Consider the following 7,629-nt stretch of genomic DNA (forward strand, 5'->3'; position numbering starts at 1 on the left):
TTGGAAGTTACTTTCCACAGTCACCAATGCATGATGAGAATATCTTCAGATCAAAAGATGGAGATTCAACTCCTTTCTTCTCAGCTTGAGGGATGACCCATCTCTTGATGGATATTCAGTGCTAACTATGATGAGTGCTTTAATGAACACCTTTGTAGGTATACTCTTATGCACCCTTTTAGTTAAAGAACAGATTCCCAGAATTGAGATTTCAGACTAAGATGCTTGTATATATTTTATATTAGATATTATATATATATATATGAAAACCATGAATTTATAGTATGCTTGATGTGTAAAATCTGTACATATTTGATGTATAAAATTTAATTTTTGCTAATAAGTGTACAACCAGTGTATATTATTGTTAAACTAGAGGCCTGGTGCATGGGTGGGGTCCCTTGGCTTGGCCAGCAATCCACGACTGGCCAGTCAGGAGGGGTTGGTCAGCTGGGGATGGGGCCGTGGAGGTTGGCCAGCTGGCTCCCGTGAACAGGGCCAATGGGGCCCGCGTTGAGCATCTTCCCCTTGGTGGTCAGTGAGCGTCATAGTGACTGATTGACCAGTCATTCTACTCATTCCAGTCATCTCCTTCAGCCTCACAAAATCCTAACCTGTTTTATTTTCTATTCTTGACTAGCCAATCCTAGAAGAGTTATTTATTTTACAAACATATGTAACAGGGTAAAAGCACAGGCCTTGTGGAATAGGAGAAAAGAAAACATGGAAAATATATCCATAATAACTTGGAAATAATATTCTACACATATGATTTGGTAGAATGACAATGAGTCAGTATCATACTGACCAGTCATTCTGGTCGTTTGGTTGTAATGGTCACTTAGGGTTTTATATATATATAGATTGCTTACCAAAAAAGCTGTAGCATGGTACCAAAGGGCTCTTATCTCTGCATCTTCACCAGCATAGAAAATTATCACTTTTTAATTTTTGTTAATAGGATAGAACCTGTTTTGAAGGGAAAAAAGCTGGTGAGGGATTTTATCCAACTTAAAAACTACTCAGGTTTGTCTAATTGCTGTTGGCTGATGATAGCAGAACACACAAAGCTTCAAGTTCAGTAACAAGGCATTTACTCAGACCAAAAGCAATAGCCACAGTTCATATTCATATCAGTTCCTCATGCCCTCCCATGTCCCACAAGTGTGATGCAGGTGCGTCTAGGTGAGTGACAGCACATGCAGTGGGCTGCATTTTAGGGGAGGAGCACTGACTTTGGGGAACTCAGCACTTTTGTGGTAGCAGATCCATGTCCATTCTCTGTCTACAGGAACGTGACCCCATCACTCAGGGTGGCTCACTGCAAAAACAACCTTGATGAGTAGCCCCAACTAAAGAGCACTGAGTCTTTGCATTTCTGACACCCAGCAGGAAGGCCTAGGGGCACTCAGGGCCATGGCAGATCACCAGTCCCAATAGAATGAGGCATGTCAGCTGCTTAAACCCTTCTAAGAGCTTCCTAATGAATATATAATAAAACCCAAGTTCCTCATCAAGGTGTGGTTGCCACAGTTAAACCTGCTCTCGGTGTAATGATAAGGAAATATGTACAAAGGGGAAGTACTTAAATGTAGCTCAGCATGTAGTCTATATACATTAAGATGGTGAACCCCTGAGTTTTAGTAGAGCATGACCCACGCCTTTCCATGAATCTAATACTGTAGTAGCAAGCGTATTTTTCCAGGCTCTCTGCCCTGATGAATCTTCACTCTGCATTACAGTGACCACTGAACATCAAGCACACGTCCACCAGAAAAAGGACTCAACATGGAACCACAGCTGCTTCACTCCACCAGACCTCTATGCCTGATCTTTGTATGTCCCTTAAACTTTATACTTGCAGGCTCAACAATAGCCTGACTTTAAACCAATTCCAATTCCACATTCTCTCCAACTTCTAATCAAGTCATCTTTATGCAATATTTTACTTCTTAGGTATATACAGGCTAATAAATTAAACAGGAATGATGGAGTTATTATATAAACAGTTTGCAACCCTTAAACATATATAATACATCTAAAAATGGTTATCTACAGTGGCTAAATGCACAAAAAAAGACATTTTCAATGATTATGTGCCTCTGGCAGAAATATTTTGAACCGACTATATGAAGGCATTGTTAGCAATTCTCATCAAATTTATAAATATAACTACCAACCTGTAGGAAGTACAAGGATAACGGAATATGTTACACAATGAGGAAATAATCAGCGAAATCCATTGGGAAGACAAACAACCTTGTTTCATCACCATAAACATGGCAAGAAATGAAAAGAGAGAGGAAAATGAGACATACATATGAAATACAAGTGACTTCAGAAACAATTGCAACACATGAACCATAAATAACATTGATCTTGGGTTTGGGAATTGGCTGGGGATTATTGCTTTTCAGTACACATGTTTTGTGTCAGCAGAATATCTGAACATGGAGTGTGATTGATAAATTCACAGAACAATTTCTACAACTACAAATAATGAATGAATGCCAAGGAAGATGTGTCAAAGGTGGTCATTTGATATTTTAGAGAAAAGAGGGGCCCAAATGCAGCAAGAAATTTGAGAGTTCAAGGCAGGAATTCTCTTTGGGGTGGAATAGGTTTGAGGATGTTTGGATGGCAAATAACTAGTAGAGAGAAGAATATTTATGATGCAGGGTACAGAAGGCATAACTGAAGAAGGGACCACATGATGGGTGTGGGAGGATGAAATTCAAACCATGTATGCAAGAATTCCTGTTGGGTGGACAGGGAGACTCCTCCTTTCTAACAGAAGGCAAGGCAGAGAAAATTCTGTGTAGGGATAACGAGGAGATTCCCACCTCAGAGTTTCTATGTTCACTCCTCTTCCTAACCCTGATGCTAGATGTCCTCTACTTCTCAAGGACCCAGGTGTCACAGTCCCAGAGCTGAGCCAGAGTGGCAGCACCAGACCTTCTCAAATTTCTTTCATCTTGGACAGGCAAGGTTAAATTCCAGATGAGAATGGAGCCCACCTAGGCTGCAGAGGGGGCAAACACTACCCGATTTGGGGGGAGGTGTCTCTGCTTATAGTTCCAAGATCCATTTACATTTATTTTTAATTTTTTTAAATCTTTAATTTCTTTATTGGTTAAGGTATTACAAATGTGTCATCCTCCCACTAACCCCCAACTTATTGGCTCTTTTTATTGAATTTATTGGGGTTACATAGGTTAATAAAGTTACATAGGTTTCAAGTGTACCATCTGTAATACTTCATCTACACATTGCATTGTGCACTCACAATCCAAATATAGTCTTGTTCCATCACCATTTTATGCTGTTTACCCTCCTCTACCTGCCCCCACCCCCTTTCCCTCTGGTTATCACCATTTTGTTGTCCATGTCCATGAGGTTTTTTTCTTAATCCTTTCACCAATTCATTAGCTCTTGTCCTAATATCTATCCCTCATTATTTTCTCAACCTAACTCATTACTTGCCTACTGGTGCTGGTCTCTGTTCTGCTCTGATGACCGAAACTTAGAAGCTATCTCTCCCAGAATGTGGTTGCTCATGCAGTCACACAACACAAGTTTTCTAAACGTTGGCATCATGGAGTGAAGGATTATTTCATCACCTAAAATAGCCCAGGTGATGACATTTACTGTAAGGCATTTATATTGTTACATGCTTTATGGCTATTCCTAACAATAGGATTTTCTTCTGCTATCTTTATTCCCCCTTCTCTCTCTCTCTCTCTCTCTCTCTCTCTCTCTCTCTCTCTCCCTCTCTCTCTCTCTCTCTCTCTCTCTCTCTCTCTCTCTCACACACACACACACACACACACACACGCCATGTTGCTGAGGTCTCTCGCTCTCTCTTCTTTAGTCATCCTTACAATGCTCCCTTATCCCCATTTCTATTTAAAATATTAATTGAAAGGAAAAACTCTTCCAATTTTATTTTATAGAAGAATTCAAATCATTTGATCATTTACTGTTTGAGCAGCATAAAGAAAAACAGAGAATTTTGACGACCATTAACAGTGTCAACTTTTTACCATCATCTCCTTCCCAGGAGTTATAAGTAGAAGGAAGTAGAGAGTAATTCTATCAATTATATGATACTAGAGCAGGGGTGGGCAAACTTTTTGACTCAAGGGCCACAATGGGTTCTTAAACTGGACCGGAGGGCCGGAACAAAAGCATGGATGGAGTGTTTGTATGAACTAATATAAATTCAAAGTAAACATCATTACATGAAAGGGTACGGTCTTTTTTTTTTTTTTTAGTTTTATTCATTTTAAACGGGCTGGATCTGGCCCGCGGGCCGTAGTTTGCCCACGGCTGTACTAGAGGCATGGTGCACGAATTCGTACATAGGTGGGGTCTGGCCAGCCCCACCTCTGATCGGGATAGGGGTGGGGCTAAATGGGGGAAGGATTGCCCTGGCTGGTTTGGCTCAGTGGATAGAGCATCAGCCTGTGGACTGAAAGGTCCCGAGTTTGATTCCAGTCAAGGGCATGTGCCTGGGTTGTGGCTTGATCCCCAGTTGGGGGCGTGCAGGAGGCAGCCAATCAATGATTCTCTCTCATCATTGATGTTTCTATCTCCCTCTCCCTTCCTCTCTGAAATCAACAAACATATATTTAAAAAAATAAATGAGGGCAGGATTGGCCGGGGGTAGGGGCCCATGGTGGTTGACCAGCTGGTCCCAACCCCTGGTCAAACTCCCGGTTGAACTCCCAGTTGAGAAGACAATTTGCACATTTGCCTTTTATTATATAGGATCAGAGCCACCAATACTCTCAAGGAAAAAGTGATTATGCTCAGTTTTCTGGTGGAATAAAATATAAAATGCCTTTCCATTTAATCCTTGCAAAAAATCAGTGAGGTAGCTATTGCTATATCACTTCTTTAAAAAGTCATGTTCAGAAAGATGAAGAGATGTCCCCAAATGCAGGGGGGTGATCCAAGAGTGTCATGAGTAGTTGCTGTTCATGCCATAGCCCTTTCTCTATTTAACCCTCTGGCTGCTGGCTTCTGGCCTTGGTTTTCTACTGAACCTTCTCCTCAAGCAGCGGTTCTCAACCTGTGGGTCGCGACCCCTTTGGCGGGCGAGCGACCCTTTCACAGGGGTCGCCTAAGACCATCCTGCATATCAGATATTTACATTACAATTCATAACAGTAGCAACATGACAGTTATGAAGTAGCAACGAAAATAATTTTATGGTTGGGTCACAACATGAGGAGCTGTATTTAAAGGGCCAGAAGGTTGAGAACCACTGTGACCTAAAGATTATTTTGGCCTATTGGTTTTTAAATACCAAAGTTTTTCTCAGTGATCATGGTTGTCAAAGCCTGTGATGCTTTGACATTTTGTCGTTTAGCTGAGCTGCTAGCAGAGGTTCCTGTTGTAGTTCATTGACCTTTGGCCATTCGTCTGTTTCATTTGGAGTTCAGGGAGCAGAGGACGTGCATGTCCACAAACCACATCTCCTTCAGCCTCACCAAATCCTAATCTGTTTTATTTCCTATTCTTGACTAGACAATACTAGAAGAGTTATATGGGAATATATAGTATATATCCCTGTTCCACCCAAACTACAATCATGAAATAAATTTCTCTGATACTGATATATTCATAGGCACCCAGGGGATTGCAGCATTTTCCCGCCAAGGGGATTAACATTCCTGCCTCCCCAGGTATGGAGAAAAGACCAGCTTTCCAATCTGCATGGAGGAATAAAAACAGTAAAGGGGAAATTCCTCTGCTGGGTGCACGTCCAGTAGAAGCCAAGATGGCACAGGGGGTGTTGCTTCTACTATGAGTCACGCTAGTGGGAGCTAAGATAGTGACCATAAAGGGCAGGTACCTAGCTTGGAAAGTGTTTGGATTGGATAAGGGACACAGAACCCCAGAGGATCTAGGAAATGCATTGGTTTGAGGGGGAAACCAACAGAAGCAAGGAAAAAATGAGGAAATTGATTGGATAGTTTGAAATGGTACCTGGTTCTTCTCAAGCCTGAGAAAATGTAATGGAATTTAACAATATATAAAATGGCAAATTGGATATATCTCAAGAATGCAAAGTTGGTTTAAGATTAAAAACTTCATATAGATGCAGTACATTAACACACACAGATCACAATAGGTTTTCTTGGAGAATAACAAGCTGATTTTATTTTATTATTTTTTTAAATTAAATCTTTATTGTTCAGATTATTACATTTGTTCCTCTTTTTTCCCCCCATAACTCCCCTCCTCCCAGTTCCCACCCCACCCTCCGCCCTCACTCCCCACCCACTGTCCTTATCCATAGGTGCACGATTTTTGTCCAGTCTCTTCCCCCATCCCCCACACCCCTTTCCCCCCCAAGAATAGTCAGTCCATTCCCTTTCTATGTCCCTGATTCTATTATAATCACCAGTTCATTCTGTTCATCAGATTATTTATTCACTTGATTTTTAGATTCACTTGTTGATAGATGCATATTTGTTGTTCATAATTTGTATCTTTACCTTTTTCTTCTTCTTCCTCTTCTTAAAGGATACCTTTCAGCATTTCATATAATCCTGGTTTGGTGGTGATGAACTCCTTTAGCTTTTCCTTATCTGTGAAGCTCTTTATCTGACCTTCAATTCTGAATGATAGCTTTGCTGGATAAAGTAATCTTGGTTGTAGGTTCTTGGTATTTAACACTTTGAATATTTCTTGCCACTCCCTTCTGGCCTGCAAAGTTTCTGTTGAGAAATCAGCTGACAGTCGTATGGGTACTCCCTTGTAGGTAACTGAGTTTCTTTCTCTTGCTGCTTTTAAGATTCTCTCTTTGTCTTTTGCTCTTGGCATTTTAATTATGATGTGTCTTGGTGTGGTCCTCTTTGGATTCCTTCTGTTTGGAGTTCTCTGCGCTTCCTGGACTTGGAAGTCTATTTTTTTCACCAGGTAGGGGAAGTTTTCTGTCATTATTTCTTCAAATAGGTTTTCAATATCTTGCTCTCTCTCATCTTCTGGCACCCCTATAATTTGCTGATTTTATTTTTACATGAAAGAGCAGGAGTAAAAGAAAAACCTCTAAGACAAATCTGAAGAATATATGTTATGAAATAGTATGTTATTTTAATTATACAGTTGTAGTAATTATGTCAGCATGGTACAGTGTAAGACAAACATATTGATGAAACTATAGAATAAAAAACTCAAAAGTACTCCCCTTTAGATATGGCAATGTGATTTATACTAGCATAATAGATCAGTGAGAGAGGATGGGCTTTTAAATAAACTGTGCTTATATAATAGATTTCCTCAAAAGAAAATAGAATTGAACATTAATCCCACACTATATTAACAAATCTAACCCCAAATGATTATATAATAATAGAAAAGACAAAATTTCCAGAGACAGAAGGCTACATGAGTGAATAGTTGATCTCTTTAAGGAATGTGTTTTCAAGTTAAAGGTCATTCTGTTAGATGACCTGGAAGTGGGACAGTGCCTCAGGCTAGGCATATATTCAGGGAGGGAACTCAGATAGAAAAGAAAATAGAACCACAGCAACTCAGATCCAGGAAAACATAAAACTCAAAAGGAAAATGTTAACCCTAGTATCGGCCTGTCGTCTTTGAAGGGCCATTTACTGGGGC

Source organism: Myotis nattereri (genome assembly GCF_964212035.1).
Source record: "Myotis nattereri genome assembly, chromosome: 16".
NCBI lineage: Eukaryota > Metazoa > Chordata > Mammalia > Chiroptera > Vespertilionidae > Myotis > Myotis nattereri.